Source organism: Schistocerca serialis, chromosome 4, assembly GCF_023864345.2.
Source record: "Schistocerca serialis cubense isolate TAMUIC-IGC-003099 chromosome 4, iqSchSeri2.2, whole genome shotgun sequence".
Taxonomy (NCBI): domain Eukaryota; kingdom Metazoa; phylum Arthropoda; class Insecta; order Orthoptera; family Acrididae; genus Schistocerca; species Schistocerca serialis.
In genome coordinates this window covers 164,827,916-164,851,229 of record NC_064641.1, presented here as the reverse complement: position 1 = coordinate 164,851,229, position 23,314 = coordinate 164,827,916, and positions in this window count along the sequence as shown.

Below are 23,314 nucleotides of genomic sequence, written 5' to 3'. Positions count from 1 at the left end.
AGGAAAATGACACAAAAATACTTTTGCATGCGGCTGGCCATTTCTTGGGATATCGGCGCGAGCGTAACTGAGTTCCACAATGAGGGCAGCGATGTATGCCAGTGTGAGCCTGCTGCTAGCGAACGGGAACGGCAGGGAAAGGGACGCCGGCAAAAGGACGACAAGTACATGGTGCGTAATGGAGGTCCCGCCACTGCATCATTGTATACACATCGTGGCCATGTAAAGTACCGCCGTATAGTCTCGTACGACCGAGCCCTGCTACACGCGGGGGCGAGTAGGTGTGTCACAGCGTACTTTGAAGATGGACCCAGCCGTCAGAAAATTTCCGAATGCCGCTTGAGTACAGCGTCCTATCGTAATTGGCATCGGTAGAACCTGCACAGTATGAACCATTCTGGATGCCAGACAGGCGTTCAGGTAGCCAACAGGCTGCAGAGGATCGAGGCGGCGGAGGGAGTTGTGAGTGGTGTCATGGAGTAATTCTCAAAACTTGACGAAAGTCGCCCGCCTCTATACGGAGCGTTGAAGAGATAAAAGTGGTCCCATGACAGCGGAGAAGTGGGACAAGTGGCAGGGGCGCCAGCTCTTCTAGGGGTAGTTCGCGACCAGTGGACACCGTCTGGACTTGCGCACATTCGTCACACTTCTGACTGCCCTCCTATGAGCAATAATGGTGTCGAGGGTCTGTGCGACCTCCTCTCAAGAATGAATCAGCAGAAGGAAGTCATCTGCGCATGCCCATCGGAAGGTGTAAGGGCGTAAGGGCAGTCCAGACAGCTGTGCCGTCTGCAGACCTGTTAGCAGCTCCAGCGTCACGGCATAGCTTCTTGCGTCCTGAAGACACATACAATCTCCTATTTTAATGAAAGTATATTTCAGGGCCCCTACATGAATAAATTAGGATGAAATAACTTTTTTATTTTTATTTTTAGTAAAATTTTACAGATGGTCTCATGTCTGTTACCTCAGCCCTCAGCTATTATACAATGCACATGAAAGGAGAAAACTGCATTATGTTCTCACTACGCAGATTTAAGCTTCAACTTCAACTGATGCTCTTCTTTGATTGCATACTGTGAGACTTCAGAAAACAGTTGCGTCCGCTTGTGCTGCAATATATACCTCGAATTCTGTACAACAAATGAAGGTGAGATCCTTACATCCCGGGAATCTACATTTGGATTTGCATTTATGGTGAGATTTTTCTCATTTCTGGCAAGTGTAAAGCATTTGATGACCTAGAGTGAACTGGGGCATCGCCTGAAGTGCTCTCGTACGTTTGGACTCTTGCTGTCCATCATCCCCTTCTAAGCTGCCCTCATTTTGTTCAGCAGGCCTCTTCTAGTAGTCCACATTTTGAGCAATACCAAATTTAGATGTGAAATACTGCATCATATCCTTTCTTGACCATTTGTTTTGGATAGCATCCTGTCTGCTTTTTAGTCACGCAGCAGTTATAGCAAAGTCCACAGAATGATGTGTTATTCCTACTGCCCATTTTTTTGTTTTCTCTTTCATTGCATACTTCTTTCTAACCCTGTCAAATAGATCTTATCCGTACATAAGATTATTGTATTGGGTAATAGCGTTTGGTCTAGGAATCCTCACATTTCTTGCATCCTTCTTTGACCAACGCAGAATCTACAGTTCAGGTTCAACACCAAAGGCAGGTGAAGCAACGATAATTAGTTTGTTGTCACACTATTTGATGATAGACATGTTGTCATCATTCCTTACGCCTGGTCAGAAGAACTCCTGCCTTCCTTTCTCGTATCAGGGTCTCTTTTGAAAAAAATGGTTCAAATGCCTCTGAGCACTTTGGGACCTAACATCTGAGGTCATCAATCCCCTAGAACTTAGAACTACTTAAACCTAACTAACCTAAGGACATCACACACATCCATGCCCGAGGCAGGATTCGAACCTGCGACCATACCGGTCACGCGGTTCCAGACTGAAGCGCCTAGAACCGGCTTTTTTTAACTGAACAGAATTGGGCAGACAGTTTGTCATTGTTGTCACTGTGAGGGAAACAGAACTGCAAATCAAATGAGAGTCTAATAGAGGGATAGACTTGATGTACCGATCTGAGTATAACTATAACCCTGGTGGCAAGGAGTCTGATAAGAACAGAACAGTTCGCCCTCCTACTTCCAGGTTCTCTGCAGTAGGAAATTTTTCAGAAGTTATTTTCTTTCCTTTCTCGTGACAGAGCGTGAAATCAAGTGGTAAGGCATAGCGTACAGCCATTACAATTTTTTTAACACAGATACTATGAGATACACCCCTTAAATACTGACGGGTCTTGAACGGAATCATCTGTTCATCTAACGTCACATATATTGGCCGGGGATGACACAGACAAGTATTCTTCACACTTCACACTATCAATCAGGGGACGTACTTTCCAGTAACTATCTTTGTATTTCACTTCAACTGCGATGGCATTATCATTCATCAATATTAAATGGCTTCTTAGCAGATAATAACAGCGATTCCTGGTAATGTTCTTTGCTATTACAGGATAGCGGCTTTGACGTTCCCAGCGCATGCTCATACTCGGGAAACCCAACAATGCAGCAACAATACTAACTCCACAAAATTTCTGCAGATCCACATCGCTCCAGTTCAGAGACTTTCCAGTAATTGGAATATGGCGCACATTCATCTTGTACACCATCTCAGCGAACAATAAAAAATATGGAATATACTGGCGAAAGTAGTGAAATGGTACCTACACTTCAGGAATACTAACAGACGGAGTATCAGGCAGAGTTACTCGGAAACTAGAAATGAGACAAAAACAGTGTGAAATTAAGATAGACTCATATTACACACATTTTTATACATCCATTATGAATTTGGGAATTAACCGTAATTCTAATCCACATACTCAGATTTGTGTCAACGTCCTACGCTTCGACATGTTAATCACCAGGAGGAATGGAATCATTTTCAGATTCCGATGGTATCTCGTACTCTGGGGGAGTTGCAGCCTGGACAGTTAAATCAGCATCGTCTTCAACTTCAGATCATTCTGCATCCGAGATGTTTGGATCAGTCACTTGTAAGAGCTCTTCTTCATTTCGGACAATCCTGCAGATAGTTAAAGAATGAATGTAACAAAACGTAAACAAAAAAGATGGATTTAAAATTTTAATGTGAAATTCATGATATTTAAGCTTAAGTAGTCCAGTGTGCACTTAAAAGTTGATATATGTAACAAACGTAATTGCAGTAATAGAGTTCTGGCGTAGATAGGTGATACCATATAGAAAACTGTTCGTTAGTAACAGTTATATCACTTTCAATCACTGGATTCTGCAACATGTTAGTTCGAAGACATTTTAAAAACCAGATATAAAAACATCCGAAACAATAACAGTTGAGAAAGCTGTGTAACTTACTTTTGTTGCTCCACACGTCGTTGGAGCACAAAATCCGCAACTACCAGCACAACTCGCCAGCGTCAACGCACGACGAAATAAAAAATTAGAAGGTATCATATATGATACCATATGTCGCAGGAGGATAAAGGTACATGCACAGGGGGCAGACTAGGCGGACTGATCGTTGGATCGGTATCGGACCCACCCCACCACACGCCCGTTGACCTGGACCAACGAACGCGCGATGAAGAAGAGCCGCCAAAGGACCCTGATGAACCAGGAAATAGACTATAGACGTAAATGGCGCACCCTGTCAAACACGCTGTCTAAATCTACGGCTCCTATCGCCGCACGAAGTCTGCACACCTCTGCCAGCAAAATTACGTCACGCAAATTCCAGTGGCTGTGTGGACGTTAACTGTGCACCTGGCGTAGTTTGCTCTGCGGAGAGGACACGTAGTAAGTGGGGTCTGCAGCGTGCCTTCAACATACGCGCAAAAATATTACAATAAGTATTTAATAGTGTGATAGTGTAAGTAGGCTGTTTAGGTTTTTTTATTGATAACGCCACGTAGCGCTCTGTATGAAAATCACTGGCTGTGCTGTGTGCAGTCTGTGGCTTGTTTGCATTGTTGTTTGCTGATGTAGTGTTGGGCAGCTGGATGTGAACAGCGTGTAGCGTTGCGCAGTAGGATGTGAGCCGCCAGCAGTGGTGTATGTGGGGTGAGAGATGGAGTTTTGAGAGTGGATGATCTGGACGTGTGTGCATCAGAGACAGTAAATTTGTAAGACTGGATGTCATGAACTGAAATATATATTATGACTTTTGTACACTATTAAGGTAAATACATTGTTTGTTCACTATCAAAATCTTTCATTTGCTAACTGTACCTGTCAGTAGTTAGCGCCTTCAGTAGCTACACTCCTGGAAATTGAAATAAGAACACCGTGAATTCATTGTGCCAGGAAGGGGAAACTTTATTGACACATTCCTGGGGTCAGATGCATCACATGATCACACTGACAGAACCACAGGCACATAGACACAGGCAACAGAGCATGCACAATGTCGGCACTAGTACAGTGTATATCCACCTTTCGCAGCAATGCAGGCAGCTATTCTCCCATGGAGACGATCGTAGAGATGCTGGATGTAGTCCTGTGGAACGGCTTGCCATGCCATTTCCACCTGGCGCCTCAGTTGGACCAGCGTTCGTGCTGGACGTGCAGACCGCGTGAGACGACGCTTCATCCAGTCCCAAACATGCTCAATGGGGGACAGATCCGGAGATCTTGCTGGCCAGGGTAGTTGACTTACACCTTCTAGAGCACGTTGGGTGGCACGGGATACATGCGGACGTGCATTGTCCTGTCGGAACAGCAAGTTCCCTTGCCGGTCTAGGAATGGTAGAACGATGGGTTCGATGACGGTTTGGATGTACCGTGCACTATTCAGTGTCCCCTCGACGATCACCAGTGGTGTACGGCCAGTGTAGGAGATCGCTCCCCACACCATGATGCCGGGTGTTGGCCCTGTGTGCCTCGGTCGTATGCAGTCCTGATTGTGGCGCTCACCTGCACGGCGCCAAACACGCATACGACCATCATTGGCACCAAGGCTGAAGCGACTCTCATCGCTGAAGACGACACGTCTCCATTCGTCCCTCCATTCACGCCTGTCGCGACACCACTGGAGGCGGGCTGCACGATGTTGGGGCGTGAGCGGAAGACGGCCTAACGGTGTGCGGGACCGTAGCCCAGCTTCATGGAGACGGTTGCGAATGGTCCTCGCCGATACCCCAGGAGCAACAGTGTCCCTAATTTGCTGGGAAGTGGCGGTGCGGTCCCCTACGGCACTGCGTAGGATCCTACGGTCTTGGCGTGCATCCGTGCGTCGCTGCGGTCCGGTCCCAGGTCGACGGGCACGTGCACCTTCCGCCGACCGCTGGCGACAACATCGATGTACTGTGGAGACCTCACGCCCCACGTGTTGAGCAATTCGGCGGTACGTCCACCCGGCCTCCCGCATGCCCACTATACGCCCTCGCTCAAAGTCCGTCAACTGCACATACGGTTCACGTCCACGCTGTCGCGGCGTGCTACCAGTGTTAAAGACTGCGATGGAGCTCCGTATGCCACGGCAATCTGGCTGACACTGACGGCGGCGGTGCACAAATGCTGCGCAGCTAGCGCCATTCGACGGCCAACACCGCGGTTCCTGGTGTGTCCGCTGTGCCGTGCGTGTGATCATTGCTTGTACAGCCCTCTCGCAGTGTCCGGAGCAAGTATGGTGGGTCTGACACACCGGTGTCAATGTGTTCTTTTTTCCATTTCCAGGAGTGTAGAATCTTTTATTTAGCTGCCAGTATTGGCGCTCGCTGTATTGCAGTAGTTCGAGTAACGAAAATTTTTGTGAGGTAAGTGATTCATGAAAGGTATAGGTTACTGTTAGTCAGGGAAATTCTTTTGTAGGGTTTATTAAAAGTCAGACACCGTTGCGCTAAAAGTATTGTGTGTCAGTTTAGTAATGATCAGAATAAGTAAACAGAGTAATGTCTGTGTACGTTCAGTTTTGCTCAGCTGTTTGAAAAGCAAATAACGTAAGAGGTTTTCCAGCACAGCAATTCATAAATTTTTCTAAGGGGACGTTTCAATAGGGCAGTAATGGGTCGTAGTAATTCCAAGAGGGAACAATAATGCCCGCGACAAAAGCTTGCGGAGGCGCAGCTGCAGACTCGATCAGTTCATTATACACCTCCGTTCATCATGTAGACATGAGACCAAAACACGTACAATAAAATTCAGTACGAGGTCCGTCAGTGTCTGGCGATATATACATCATGTCCGAAACAACAGATACCGTCTTCATATATATATATATATATATATATATATATATATATATATATATATATATATATATATAGTTAAGACTCACCGGCCATTGACCATCTTCTTCTGCGCGGATGCACAAACAGTGCCCGAACTCTTACGCTATTCCGCCGTAAAGTCGCGAGTAATGAGCATAATGGGCAGGGGCACTATGAATATAGTGCCGGACAGTAAGTTCCGAATGTGGGTCTCACGGGGGTCGTGCCAGAGATAAGTCCCTGCAGTCGCACTATCTTCAGTGTCCTCGGTGGCTCAGATGGATGGAGCGTCTGCCATGGAATCAGAAGATCCCAGGTTCGAATCCCGGTCGGGGCACAAATTTTCGACTGTCCTCGTTGACTTATATCAACGCCTATATGAAGCTAGGGGTGTTCATTTCACTGTAATGCATGGCGACTTGCGCAGCGCACCTCTCATGAAAGCGGTAGTGATCTCCACGGAGGTTTCCTTAATGCAGCCCACTCCTCAACAGTGAACGTCCACTGCGATAGGATCGAAGACCAGGGTGGCCCCATCATCGGCACGGTAGACTCGGCGATAATGTTCGACAAAGCTATCGACTATGTCCGATTGGCAGGTGACGCGTTGCGCTCGGCGATATACGAGTTCTTTGACTAAGTTTTGCTTGCGGTGTCTGCGGTAGTGCACAATATAATGCATGGTGAAATTCTCCCGCCTCACCATATTATGTATGTGGGCCTCCACCACAGCCCCCTGTACTTTCCGGCAAGTAATGGCTAGTAGTTTCGCCTTAATCATGCTGCGTTCAGTTTGCACTGCCGGAGAAGGTGTTGGCTGTCAAGGTCGCCGAGGGCGCTGAAGTAGAAGTCGGTAGTGTGCCTGTGCCAAGCGACCACTTCCCTGCTGTAAGTGATGAATGTTCAATGGCCCATCGGTTTGTCACATTCCTGCCACCAGTCCATTACTGATGCATAGGATCGGGGACGGTGTTAGCGCCTTTTACACGTATGAGAGATATACTGGCAACAATACGGATCCTGTAGATAGTGAATGTTGAATTTCCACGGTGCGCAACTCCTCCGAACCTCCTGTCGGGTAAGGAGCAGTGTACACATTTACGTGCAGTCGTCAGGAACACCAAAGGCCGCGCTCTACATTGAGCATCGCATCAACCAGACCACGGGAGACATAAATGTGGTCTAACCGAATTGGCCTAATGGTTCTTGAGAAACGTGAATCCAGGATCATCTGAGCGCCGTACCGCCCAGGTATTCCGTAGATCTGGATCGTGAACAATGAGACGCAGCTCCTGACAAGTCCAGGTATTGATCTTTCCGACCGAGTACGCTGTTAAAGTTCCTTCAAAAGAGAAGATGTTCTTGTCGACATAAGAACAGTGGGGAAATTTCTTTCGCATAAAATTGTGCCGTTTCAAGCCGACACCTAGTACCAGAAGGTGCATACACATTAATGACCCGTATGGAAAGAATCGTAAACGCTATAGCCCTGACAAACGGGAGATACATGTTGTCGCGAATTAGGATGCCTTCGCGTAACTACACCGCCAGTCCACAGCCGAGCTGAAGGCCACGATAGGCATAGAAGTCGTATCCTGCTATCCGTGGAAGCGCTGCTAAATGCACCCCCCGTGACAGTGCAATGTCTCGTTCCGAAACCCATTTTCATTTCTTTCAGGAGGCGGATCTTGATGGGTGCGCGGACGTCGTTGACATTCAGTGTCGCGATACGATGTCCTTGAAAATACGTCCTACCAGTGTGGGGGGCTGCAGGTTGCTGCTGTGACGAGGTAGAGGGACCCGGCAGCAGGCGCTGCCGGCGTCCGTGGAAGGGAGCAAAAGCTGACATCAGCACGTCTGACCAAACCTTGGAGATAGCTGTACGGGATATGTTGTTTCTTCAAAATCCACGCTCCACGCCGACGGTGACTCCGTCGCCGTGGTATCCATTTGTTCAGCTCCTGCTGACAAGGTCACATCGGCAGATAGCGTTCCTTTTTCTACATCTACATCTACAGCTAAATAGATACTCCGCAAGCCAACGTACGGTGCTTGGCAGAGAGTACCCTATTCTACTACTTTTCATTTCTTTTCCTTTTCCATTCGCAAATAGAGCGATGGAAAAACGACTGTCTGTATGAGCCCTAATTTCTCGTACCTTACGTTCGTGGTCCTTTCGCGCAATACGTGCTGGCGGCAGTAGAATAGTTCGGCAGTCAGCTTCAAATGCCGGTTATCTAAATTGTCTCCATAGTGTTTCTGGAAAAGAACGTCACCTTCCCTCCGGCAATTTTCATTTCAGTTCCCAGAGCATCTCCGCAACACTCATGTATCGTTCGAACCTAACGGCAACAAATAAAGCTGCCCACCTCTGATCTGGTTCTTGTCTTGCTTCAATTCTATCTGTTACGGATCCCAAACACTCCAGCAGTACTCAAGACTAGATCGCCCCAGCGTCCTAAATGCGGTCTCCACTACAGGTGAACCACTCTTTCCTAAGTTCTCCCAATAAATCGAGGTCGACCATTAGCCCTCTCTACCGCAGTTTTCACACGCTCGTTCCATCTGATATCGCTTTGCAGCGTTATGCTCAGATATTTAAACGACTTGAATGTTTCAAGCAGGACACTAGTAATACTGTATCCTAACATTACAGGTTTGTTCTTCCTATTAATCAACATTAACTTGCTTTTTTTCACATTTAGAGCCAGCTGCCTTTCAACACCAACTGGAATTTTTTCTGAGCAAATGGCTCTGAGCACTATGGGACTTAACATCTAGGGTCATCAGTGAATTTTTTCTCTAAGTCGTCTTGCATCCTCCTATAGTCAGTTAAATTCAACACCTTACCGTACCCCATGGCGTCATCAGCGAATAATCGCTGATGGCTGCCCACCCTACCTACCAAATCATTTATGTATGTAGAGAACAACTGCCATCCTATCACACTTCCCTGGGGCACTGCTGACGGTGCCCTCATCTCTGATGAACACTTGCCGTAGAGGGTTTTATTATTTAAGAGGTCTTCTAGCCACTCACATATCTGTGAACTTATTCCATATGCTCGTACCTTCGTTAACAGCCAACAGTGCGGTACAGTGTCAAATGTTTTCGCGAAATCTAGAAATATGGTATGTGCCTGTTACCTTTCTCCATAATTCTCAGTGACTCATGTGAGAACAGGGAAAGCTGAGTATCGCACGAGCGATGCTTTCTAAGACCATGCTGATTCGTGAACATAAGCTTACCAGTGTGAACAAAATTTTTTATATGCGAACTGAGAATATTCTCAAGTGTTCTGCAGCCAACAGAAGTCAGAGATATTGGTCTGTTATTTTGCGGGTCCATTCTTTTTCCTTTCCTGTACACGGGAGTCACCTGCGTTTTCTCCAGTCGCTGGTTCCTTTGTGCTGCGTGAGAGATTCACGATAAATGAAGCCAGGTAAGGGCGAAATGTCGTAGAGTACTCTTCGTAAAAGGGAACTGACGGAGATTCCATCCGGACCTGGTGGTTTATTTGCTTTCAAATCTTTCGGTTGTTTCTCTGCCTATTACTATATCGTCCATACGGAAGCCTGTTCGTAGGTCAAATGACAGTATGTTTGCACGATTCTCCTGTGTGAACGATTATTTGAACGTGAAATTTAAAACTTCGGAGGCAGGAACACTCCGTTTCGTCGATGCGAGAGCCACCGACAGCCGCCGTTCCGCAATCCGCCCTGCGGGTTGGTGTCGAGGTCCGGTGCGCCGGCCAGCCTGTGGATGGTTTTTCAGGCGGTTTTCCATCTAGTTCGACGAACGCGGGCTGGTTCCCCTTATTCCACCTCAGTTACACTGTGTCAGCGAATGCTGCGCAAATACCGTTTCCAAGTGCGCGTACACCATAATTATTCCACCACGCAAACATTTGGGGTTACACTCGGCTGGTATGAGACGTTCCTGGTCGGGGAGGTGTGGGGGGGGGGGGGGGGCGGGGGTTCCACTGGCGGCCGAACCAAACAATAATCCTGGGTTCGGTATGGGGCTGCGGTGGGGAGGGTGGACTGGTGTGGCTTGTTTCAAGGTACTGAACCACTGAGGACGACGGCGGGACGAAGCCTCTCCGTTGTGTCTAGGTCCACAATTTAGTACATACATACATCTACTACCGTGGTTATTACAAATACTTCTGCTTAACTTTACGATACACTTGTGATTCGACCTCTTAGCCTCCGTGGCTAATCGCAGACAGATGCTTGTTCCTATCCAAGAGGCGGGTCGCTACCATCTGACAGTAAAGCTAGTGCCACCTAGTGCCACTACTCTGTAGATCCCTTCCCCTTCCCCCCATAAAGTCTTATCAACAGTCAGTGAATGACAACAGTTACAACTGACAAAAAATTTACTGTCTAACATTCTGTTTGCGCTACTGTACTACAGCACAACTACAAAATATTTCTTAACGCCTGATACGAGGCAACCATCAACACAGCTATTCCCACGACACCCCACCCTCCTCCCCCCACCACTAGCGTAGTGAAGTGAAGCCTGCCAAGCACCACACTCCAGCGTCCACCTCGGTCCATCAACATTTGGTAAATCAGCAACCATTCCCTTCGGCGGCCCAACCCATGGGCGCCTTCCCGAAGAATGTTCTTGCTAACATCTGTTCTAACTTTGTCTCAGTTAACTGTTTTTTCCTACTTACTAAGTCGCACGGCTTCTGCCACTGTCTTACGTTGGCTTCTATTGTTTACCGTAATACACGGTAGGAGGTTCTCCTAAACACTATTTGCCAGCTTAGAGTAAATACGATGTAAGTCACCATCGTAAAACTATGTTTCAATTGCTGGATTGTTAACTGTTGCCTCTCTATCAAGGCAACCCATGCCTGTGATGAGTACTAAGACAATATATGTCCAGGCGTTCCCTTGCGGCGGCACAGTCACACTCCGGTGACAGTCGTTTAGCTATCCCATGAAAATACATCGGATGGGGGCCACGGCCAGTACGAGAATGTATTATTCCTTCAGAATCGCTGTCTGTCTGCCGCTGGGCAGGAATACATAACGCTCCTATCGGTTACCGATTCCTCCCACTGAGTTTCCAACATTCCAAGTACTTTTATTCTTTATGTCTTTCACCGAAGCCAGGGGAACACCCTTTCATAAATGCACTTTATTGCAGTCTTGCTTTGGTTATTGTTATTGATGTGGTCTGCGGTCCAGAGACTGATTTGATGCAGCTCTCCACCCTACTCTATCGTGTGCAAGCTTTTTCATCTCCCAGTACCTACTGCAAACTACATCCTGAATCTGTTTAGTGTATTCATCTCTTTGTCTCCCTCTACTATTTTTACCCTCCACACTGCCCTCCAGTAATAAACTGGTGGTCCCTTGATGCCTCAGGATATGTCCTACCAACCGATCCCTTCTTCTAGTCAAGTTGTGCCACAAATTTCTCTTCTCCCTAATTCTATTCAATACCTCCTCATTGGTTATGTAATCTACCCATCTAATTTTCAGCATTCTTCTGTAGCACCAAATTTAGAAAGCTTCTATTCTCTTCTTGTCCAAACTATTTATCGTCCACGTTTCACTTCCATACATGGCTACACTCCATACAAATACTTTCAGAAACGACTTCCTGACACTTAAATCTATACTCGATGTTAACAAATTTCTCTTCTTCAGAAACGCTTTTCTTGCTATTGCCAGTCTACATTTTATATACTCTCTACTTCGACCATCATCAGTTGTTCTGCTCACCAATTAGCAAAACTCATTTACTACTTTAAGCGTCTCATTTCCTAATCTAATTCCCTCAGCATCACCCGATTCAATTCGACTACATTGCATTATCCTCGTTTTGCTTTTGTTGATGTTCATCTTATATCCTCCTTTCAAGACATTGTCCATTCCGTTCAACTGCTCTTCCAGGTCCTTTGCTGTCCCTGACAGAATTACAGTGTCATTGGCGAACCTCAAAGTTTTTATTTCTTCCACATGGCTTTTAATTCCTATTCCGAATTTTTCTTTTGTTTCCTTTACTGCTTGCACAATATACAGATTGCTTAACATCTGGGATAGGCTACAACCCTGTCTCACTCCCTTCCCAACCACTGCTTCTCTTTCAAGCCCCTCGACTCTTATAACTGCCATCTGATTTCTGTACAAATTGTAAATAGCCTTTCGCTCCCTTTATTTTACCCCTGCCATCTTCAGAATTTGAAACCATTACATAATAGCTTGCTGCCTTATTATTAAATCCAAATGACATAAACCCATTATTGCCAGTACGGCATTTGTAGACTCGTACTAAAAGGCTACAACACAACGATACTATACATATCTTTGAATTGTTGTTATTGACATAGCCGGCAGCACGTGAGTGAGCATTCGGCTCACAGACTGGAGCCGTACCCCACAATCGGTACTAGCAGGCTGTTATGACATATCTTTATTGATTTGTTAGGAAACTGAAACCTCCACTGTTCGTCGGGACAACCAGAGCGTCGACCAAGGAGTCACGTTCGACATAGCGTCGGCCACGGACGCAGCCGCAGCAACCAACAGAACTGACGACATACCGTAAGTCACATGGTCAGTCACGTCGTCCAAAAGCGGTTCGGAAAAGATCGGAACACTATCCATCAGCTGTTCACGTGATTCCGAAAGCCGCCGAGCGGAAGTACCGTAGACGACCAAGGAAACACCACTCCTCCAGTTGGTAGCTGCGTTATCCGTCGCTGCAGACATTCAGATCTGATGTGGCCCTATTTTACACACCCAGATCAAGTAGGCAACTGTCCGTCGTTAATGATTAAGGCCTGACATCCGCTGACTGTCATATAAGACGGAACCTGGCTGTGTAGATCAATTGTCATATGACGCACCCCGTTAAGTGGGCCCAGCGTTCTGCCTTATGATCATGAACAGCGCCGTAGGGCCGGAAAGCCTCTATGCCGTCCTCTGCAAGTACTGCAAACGGCAGTTCGAACAGGCGAGTAGTTCTAATGCCTAGTTACGCATATTCGACTTTGTCCACGCCGAAGTTACCGTCAGCGCGACGGAAACGGACTCCCTGTTTGGTAGCGTTTAAAACACGCTCGCACATGGCGTCTTTGATCATTTAACGTAAACGGTGTTACAAAGAATCGAGAGGCGGATACCCACAAGTTACGATGGTGGGATCTTTGTCTCCTCACGAAGGAAATTTTCCACATCTGAGGCTTTAGGTCATGCATATTCCGGACTAAAGTTGAAGTGTAATGTTGATTAACTGAATTTATTTTCAGTGATTTCTGTGTTCGAAGCCCGCGCGCCTAAGTCGTAATGTAAACAAACACGAACTCACACGCTCCGCAGGCGGAATTGGCACGTTCTCTCCGGGCGGCAGCTAATGCCAAACTGCCAATCTGGCTATCCATGCGCGAGTCACGGCTAGATACAATCTACCATGTCGTTCGGGCATCACTATTTGCACTCGTAAACATTGTGTAATTCATGTACAGTGGGGAGGCTTGTTAATTGAAACTTAGTGCACGGTATCGGTAGATGAATACGTTAGTACAGTGGCTGTGTTTTTAAGAAGTACAATACAGAGTTTCTTCGGACTTGCATGCAAGCAGAGCGCTTGACGAGACGGATTTGAAACCCGGTCCAGCACAAATTTCCAGTGTCGTCATTCGATTATACATGTGAAGGTTGTCCGTATTCTCAGAAGCGAATACATTTTGCATATTTCATGACTGCTGTAATCGTGCAGTGTCTGTACATTGAATCGTACTTCTTGACAAGACAGGCACTGCAATATCGTGATTTGACTTTTCTTTACGATATTTTTCATGGTCTTTTGACTTTTGAACAAAAAAAAAAGAAAAAAGGAAAAAGAGCAGATGAGGGAAACCACATCCGTGTCTCAATCCAGTTCTCTCTCAAAATATTCAGAAATTTCACCTTCCCGTTTCAAAAAATGGTTCAAACGGCTCTGAGCACTATGGGACTCAACATCTTAGGTCATAAGTCCCCTAGAACTTAGATCTACTTAAACCTAACTAACCTAAGGACATCACACACACCTATGCCCGGGGCAGGATTCGAACCTGCGACCGTAGCAGTCCAGCGGTTCCGGACTGCAGCGGCAGAACCGCACGGCCACCGCGGCCGGCAGCCTTCCCGTTTCACTTTAGACTGAGTTTTTGTTAGCGTTTGCTTTATTAAAGCGTTAGCTTTGATGTCTAAACCAATTACTTTGCGAATATGAAACAATGACTAGCTGTCGATTGAGTCATAAACTTTCCTGAAGACAACAAAGGTGATTACGAAATTTTTTGGCCTTCTGTTGAGATATATTACTATTAACTTTATGTTAAAAACCAGTTCTGAAAATGAGGGATTCTCTCTAAAGCGACATTGATGTTCGTCAGTCCGAGGGACAAGTTGTTATTTTTAACTCATGAGTTACTTCACCTGGGTATCCGCCACTCAGTTCTCTGTAACACTTACGTTAAAATGACCAATGACGCAGCGTGCGAGAGAATTTTAAACGCGGCCAAACACAGAGACGTAACTCGTGATTTTACTAGAATATAACATCAAAAATTTTATGCATTTTAAAGCGTGATGTAAATTCAAAATCTCTTGCACTGGTCAAGCAACAGAATTGTGCTGGCGCAGTCAACACAGAAGGAATGACGTATTCATTACCGGAGATTTACGTGAACTACTTACACATCATGCTGCTAAGAGCTGTGAGTGTCCTGTGTTTCTTGGCCCTTCTTTGAACTTTTTCGATGTTCTCCGTCGATCCTCTCTTATGCGAATCCCACACCGCACAGAAATACTGAAACAGAGGACGTTCAAGTGTACTGTAAGCAGTCTCTTTAGTGAACATGTTACTTTTTCTAAGTGTTCTACAAATAAATTCCTGTCTTTGGTTTGCTTTCCTCACAACATTATCTATGTGATCCTTCAAACTGAAGTTATTCGTCATTGTAATGCCTAAGTGTTTAATTGAATTTACAGCCTTTATATTTGTGTAGCGGAGATATAGTGGTTACCTTTTAGTACTGGTGTGAATGACTTCTTGGTGTTTGTTATTTAGAGACAGTTAACTATTTTCGTACCATAGAGATAGCTTGTCAGAACCGTTTTCCAAATTGTTCTGATCATCTGATTACTTTATAGGGCGGTAAGTGACAGAATCGTCTGCAAACAATCTAAGAGGGCTGCTCATATTGTCTCCTGAATCATTTATATAGCCCACGAACAGCAGAGGGCGTACAACACTTCCTTGTGGAACTCCAGATGTTACTTCTGCTTTAGTCAACGACTTCCCATCAGTTATTACGAACTGTGACCTTTCGGACAGGAAATGGCGAATCCAGTCGCTCTTCTGAGGTAATACTCCATATGCAAGCAATCTGACTAGAATTCGCTTCTGAGGAACGGTGTTGAAAGCCTACTGGAAATTTAAAAATATGGAATCAATTTCACATCCCCTCTCAATAGCACTCATTACTTCGTGAAAATAAAGAGGCAGTTGTGTTGCACAAAAGCGATATTTTCTGAATGCGTGTTCGATGTTTTTCAATAAATCTTTTTCAAATGGCTCTGAGCACTATGGGACTTAACATCTTAGGTCATTGGTCACCTAGAACTAAGAACTACTTAAACCTAACTAACCTAAGGACATCACACACATCCATGCCCGAGGCAGGATTCTAACCTGCGGTCGTAGCGGTCGCGCGGTTCCAGACTGTAGCGCCTAGAACCGCTCGGCTACCCCGGCCACCAATAAACCGTTTTCTTCAAGATAACACATAATGTTGTAACATATTATATACTCCAAAATCCTACTAAAAATCGACGTTAGCGATATGGGTCTGTAATTTAGGGCGCTACTATTTTTTTCCTTTGATGTTGGTGTGACTTGTGCCACTTTGCAGTCTTTAGGCACGGATCTTTCGACGAGCTAGCGGTTGTATACGCTTTTTAAATGTGGATCTATTGTATCAGCAAACCACCAATATTGCTCTCATTCTCAAATATTGTATAAATAAATTTCGGGTATTCGGGTGTCGTGTGCTTCATTTCTTTCGCCTTCTCTCCTCCACACCTTTGACTAGTATGTAGTTCGTACCTCATTGCGATTATTTCCAGACAGTAAGTGATAAATGTTACAAATATGGTTGAAATCGGTCCAGTAATTCAGGTGGACACGTTGGTCACAGATCCATTTTTATTATAGGTATGGTTTAAAGAGTGACAAAATGAGATGTCACACTAACATGGGCCCAATTCACACTGAGAAAATGACAGTCCACCTCGGGCTATCTGACCCTGTAGGAGGGAACTATATAGTCTGCTTCCTCACACATACAACGTACCACACGAGACTTTTTATATAGAAAAAGCTTTATAAAAATGAAGCTTATGGTGGATAACAACGATAAGGCAGCACGACGATAAGTGACTTGCATCCCGGTAAAATTTATAATGGCATGCAAAACGCGAAATCCCCATTTCACTAAACTGAACAGCAGATTCTGAACTAAACAGTAACTAAACGTCCTAAGTGTTTCTTCTTTAATCATCCATTAACACTATCATCCCATTACTCATCAGGAACTGATGTCAACGATGATTGTGTAAACACACTGTCAGCGCGTTCTGAGGGCTGCTTGCTCACAGCGGCTTCGACCGACTCCTGCCTAGTATCCAGTAGCACTGCTACCTTCGGTGCCGTGTGTGACACTCGATACGCTTGTGTGGGACGCACATGTCCCACCCTCGCCGCTTCCGCGACTCTCTCTCTCTTTGGAACATCTTACGCTTGCTCTCTGTGCCCTACATAGTCACATAGTCAGCGTTCGTAGCCACATACGCTGCTGCCACCCCCCGCCCCCCTCCCCCGTTCACCCTCCAGCCATAACCTCTAAGATTTTGATCCTACTGACAGAAGGTATCAACAGTACCGGCCCGCACTGTGAGTGACGTTTTAATTTCCAAACCTCCCGTCGACGATTAATTTTGCCGTAGCTGAAAAGGACGCGTTCCGTTTTGTCCATTCCCGTGTATGATTTGCGGATTGGAAAATGATATTCAGTTAATCATCACAGTTGTGTAACATTTAAATTCTTCAAAATACCCTAAAGAACCAGAGAAACTGGTACACTGCCTAAGAAGTGCCGCAGCACTACGTGGCATGGACTCTACTAGTGTCTGAAGTAGTGCTGGAAGCGAACTGACATCCGCAGGGCTGTCCATAAGTCCGAAAGGGTATGATGGGGAGGCGATCTCTTCTGAACAGCACGTTTCAAGGCACCGCAGCTATGCTCAAAAAAGTTCATGTCTGAGGAGTTTGGTGACTGAATTCAGAAGAGTGTCTCTGGAACCATTCTGTAGCAATTCTGGACGTGTGGCGTGTCGCATTGTCCTGCAAGAATTTCCCAAGTCAATCGGAACGCGCAGTGGACATGAATGGATGCAGGTGATCAGACAGGTTGCTTACGTACATGTCACCTGTCAACTGCACACGCCCCACACCAATACAGAGCCTCCGGCAGCTTGAACAGTCCCCTGCTGACATGCAGGGTCCTTGGATTCGTGAGGTTGTCTCCATACCCATACACGTACATCCGCTGTACACAATTAGAAACGAAACTCGTCCGACCAGGCAACATGTTTCCAGTCATCAACAGTCCTATGTCGATGTTGACGGGCCCAGGAGAGGCGTAACGCTTTGTGTCGTGCGGTCATCAAGGGACACGAGTGGGCCTTCGGCATAGAAAGCCCATATCGATGATGTTTCGATGAATGGTTCGCACGCTGACACTTGTTGATGGCCCAGCATTGAAATCTGCATCAATTTTCGGAAGGATTGCACTTCTGTCACGTTGAACGATTCTCTTCCCTCGACGTTGGTCCGTTCTTGCAGGACCGTGGCGATGTCGAAGATTTGATGTTTTACCGGATTCTTGATATTTACAGTACACTTGTGAAATGGTCGTACGGGAAAATCCCCACTTTATCGCTACCTCAGAGATGCTGCGTCCCATCGCTCGTGCGGCGACTCTAACACAACGTTGAAACTCATTTAAATCTCGATAACCTGCCATTGGAGCAGCAGTAACCGATCTAACAACTGCGCTAGATGCTTTTCGTCTTGTGGTCTTAGCCGGCCGTTGTGGCCAAACGGTTCTAGGCGCTTCACCCCGGAACCGCGCGATTGCTACGGTCGCAGGTTCGAATCCTGCCTCGGGCATGGGTGTGTGTCATGTCCTTAGGTTGGGTAGATTTTAGTAGCTCTAAGTGAAGGTGGGAATTTAAGGAGATGGGACCTGGATAAACTGAAAGAACCAGAGGTTGTACAGAGTTTCAGGGAGAGCATAAGGGAACAATTGACAGCAGTGGCGAAAGAAATACAGTAGAAGAAGAATGGGTAGCTTTGAGAGATGAAGTGGTGAAGGCAACACAGGACCTAGTAGGTAAAAAGACTAGGGCTAGTAGAAATCCTTGGGTAACAGAAGAAATACTGAATTTAAATGATGAAAGGAGAAAATATAAAAATGCACTAAATGAAGCAAGCAGAAAGGAATACAAACGTCTCAAAAACGAGAGCGACAGGAAGTACAAATTGGCTAAGCAGGGATGTCTAGAGGACAAATCTACAGATGTAGAGGTTTATCTCACTAGCGGTAAGATAGATACTCCCTACAGGAAAATTAAAGAGACCTTTGGAGAAAAGAGAACCACTCGTATGAATATCGAGAGCTCAGATGGAAACCCAGTTCTAAGCAAAGAAGGGAAAGCAGAAAGGTGGAGGGAGTATATAGAGGGCCCATACAAGGGCACTGTACTTGAGGACAATATTATGGAAATGGAAGAGGATGTAGATGAAGATGAAATGGGACATACGATACTGTGTGAAGAGTTTGACAGAGCACTGAAAGATCTGAGTCGAAACAAGGCCCTGGGAGTAGACAACATTCCATTAGAACTACTGACGGCCTTGGGATAGCCAGTCCTGACAAAACTCTACCATCTGGCGAGCAAGATGTATGAAACAGGCGAAATAGCGTCAGACTTCAAGAAGAGTATAATAATTCCAATCCCAAAGAAAGCAGGTGCTGACAGATGTGAAAATTAGCGAACAATCAGTTTAATAATGACGGATGCAAAATACTAACGCGTATTCTTTACAGAGGAATGGATAAACTGGTAGAAGCTGACGTCGGGGAAGATCAGTTTGGATTCCGTAGAAATATTGTAACACGTGAGGCAATACTGAACCTACGACTTATCTTAGAAGCTAGATTAAGGAAAGGCAAACCTACGTTTCTAGCATTTGTAGACTTAGAGAAATTTTTGACAATGTTGACTGGAATACTCTCTTTCAAATTCTGAAGGTGGCAGGGGTAAAATACAGGGAGCGAAAGGCTGCTTACAATTTGTACAGAAACCAGATGGCAGTTATAAGAGTCGAGGGGCACGAAAGGGAACCAGTGCTTGGGAAGGGAGTGAGACAGGGCTGTAGCCTATCCCCGATGTTATTCAATCTGGATATTGAGCAAGCAGTGAAGGAAACAAAAGAAAAATTCGGAGTAGGTATTAAAATCCATGGAGAAGAAATAAAAACTTTGAGGTTCGCCGATGACATTGTAATTCTGTCAGAGTCAAAAATGGCTCTGAGCACTATGGGACTTAACATCTGAGGTCATCAGTCCCCTAGAACTTAGAACTAATTAAACCTAACTAACCTAAGGACATCACAAACATCCATGCCCGAAGCAGGATTCGAACCTGCGACCGTAGCGGTCGCTCGGTTCCGGACTGAAGTGAATAGAACCGCTCGGCCACACCGGCCGGCTGTCAGAGTCAGCAAAGGACTTGGAAGAGCAGTTGAACGGAATGGATGGTGTGTTGAAGGGATGATATAAGATGAACATCAACAAAAGCAAAACGAGGTAATGGAATGTAGTTGAACTAATTCGGGTGATGCGGATGGAATTACATTAGGAAATGAGACACTTAAAGTAGTAAAGGAGCTTTGCTATTTTGGGAGCAAAATAACTGATGATGGCCGAAGTAGAGAGGATATCAAATGTAGACTGGCAATGGCAAGGAAAGCGTTTCTGAAGAATAGAAATTTGTTAACATCGAGTACTGATTTAAGTGTCAGGAAGTCGTTTCTGAAAGTATTTGTAACGAGCGTAGCCATGTATGGATGTGAAACATGGACGAGGAGATAATAGAAGCTTTAGAAATGTGGTGCTATAGAAGAATGCTGAAGATTAGATGGGTAGAGCATATAACTAATGAGGAGGTATTGAATAGGATTGGGGAGAAGAGAAGCTTGTGGCACAACTTAACTAGAAGAAGGGGTCGGTTGGTAGGATATGTTCTGAGGTATCAAGGGATCACCAACTTAGTACTGGAGGGCAGCGTGGAGGGTAAAAATCGTAGAGGGAGACCAAGAGATGAATACACTAAACAGATTCAGAAGGATGTAGGTTGCAGTAGGTACTGGGAGATGAAGAAGCTTGCACAGGATAGAGTAGCATGGAGAGCTGCATCAAACCAGTCTCAAGACTGAAGACCACAACAAATACAACAACAACAACAACAAGTTCTAGGGGACTGATGACCTCAGATGTTAAGTCCCATAGTGCTCAGAGCCATTTTAACCATTTGAACTTGTTGTCTTATATAGACGTTGCCGTCCGCAGTGCCGTATTCCGCCTGTTTACATATCTCTGTATTTGAATACCAATGCGTATACCAGCCCGATAACAACAGTGAATAAAAGCAACACTAGTACACTCTGGTGGCCGTCCTACCTGTCACGAACAATTGTAAGTGTAATCGTTCACATTTCCACGATGGTGGTTGCACGTAGTAAGTTGCACTCAGATTCTATTATCTCGTCCTGCAGCATTACGTATTTTGGTTGAATTTGTATACACTCCAAAAAAGAAAAAAAAAATGGAAAAGAACGCACCACGTAATAATTATCCGAATGGGACCAAAATCACTAGATGTGATGTACATGTACAGACAAACGAATAATTACAATTTCAGAAAAATTGGACTATCTGTTCAAGAGGAAGAGCTTCAAAAATTGAGCAGGTAAATAACGCGTTGGTCCACGACAGGCCCTTATGAAAGCAGTTCTTCATCTTGACATTGATTCATAGAGTTGTTGGATGTCTTCCTGAGGTAATATCGTACCAAATTCCGTGCGTGTAGCGCGTCAGATTGTCAAAATGCCGAGCAGATTGGAGGGCCCAGCCCAAAATGCTCCAAACGTCTTCAGTTCGGGAGAGGTCTGATGACCTTGCTGGCAGAGGCGTGGTTTGTCAAACAAGAAGTAGAAACTTTCGCCGAGTACGGACAGGCAATATCGCGGTGTGCCTCCATACACATATTCGCTACTCGTCTAGACATTTCGAAGCGGAAGTCTTCACTGAAAACACTTCTGCGCCAGTCAATTAGATTAGAGACCGAAGACGTGTCGATAGACGCTCCGGACAGCTCTTACCTGACTGTCGCGCGCCATACTGCCCGACAAACAGTAGTGCCGGTCTGGGGTGCCGTGACATTTTATAACAGGACCCCTTTGATTGTCAACCGCGGCAACACAGCGGTACGTCGACGATATTCTACGCCCCGATTTTTGCGCTTCATGACAAGCCATCCCCTGCTTAGATTTCAGCAATATTATGCCCGGCCACACAGGGCGAGGATTTCTACTGCTTGTCTTCGTGCTTGGCAAACCATACCTTGGCCAGCAGGGTCACCGGATCTCTCACCTGCTGAGAACGTTGGGAGCAGTTTATATTTCACAGAGTGTGAAATACACCAGGTACAGGGCTCTCCAACCTGCTCGGGATTTTGAAGATCCAATGCACCATTTGGACATAATTTGGCACGATATCCGACAGGAGGACTTCCAGTAACGGTATCAGTAAATGCCATGTTGAATAACTACTTGAATAAGGGCCAGAGGTGGACCAACGGGCTAGTGTTTCTTGGTTTGTGAACATCTTTCTCTATAACATATCATCCTCTTTCTCTGAAACTGTAATCATTTGTTTAACTGTACATGTTCATCATTTCTAGCGATTCTCCTCCCATTCGGATAATTCCTTCGTGGTCCGCCTTTTTTCAACTTAAAGTGTATATTGTGCAGACGACTGCCACAGGAGCTATGTACACAGAAATAACACCTATGCACACAGACATGTTTATATTTCGCAGCGTGTGAATAACAGCAGGTAAAGTATATCATTGGTATGGGGAAGTACTCACATTCACATTCACAGATTAGCCCTCCACTTTCACAGTCTGTCTGTAGCCAACTCTGCAAAATGTAGGCCCATACCCGATATTTCACCTCTCTGGTCAGCTGGCACCAACACTTCAACTCGCCTGACCCTAGCCGCATTAACCTCTGAGAGAAAACAATCGATTATCTTATTGCTATTAAATAATTATTGTTGACTGTACTGTGTTATTACCTGTCCGTACAGCTATTCTTAAGTTATTTTCTTTTTATTTAGGGATAGTAAGTAGCGTACAGTTGAGTCTTTTATCAATGTTTCTGAATAGTGCGTTTCAACAATAATGAGTTTTTGGCTACATCCAAATGCCGAAGCGGTCAGTGGCGTGCGAATGGGAGAAATTATATGACTGCATAAAGAGTAACAATCAACGTAAATTCAATGCAGCAGATAGCATATGCAAGATGATTCATATTGTAAAACTATCGTAACTAGCAAAATTCATAGAAATTTAGTAATGATACAAAGATTTTTCCCAATAAAATGCTACTCACAAGTGGCAATAAGTATATGATAAAATAGCAAGTGATTAAGTCACGAACAATCAAAAAACATTCTATCTTCACGTCACCTCAGCATTTACTGAAAGGGAATTATGGGCGATTATTTCAAATTAGCGGAAAGAGGTAGGTATAGTTTCGATTAATTTAAATAAAAAACAATTTGTTTATCTGTTAGGCATGCGTACCTCAATCGTCAAAAAAGGAAGCTTTATAGTATCACTTTAT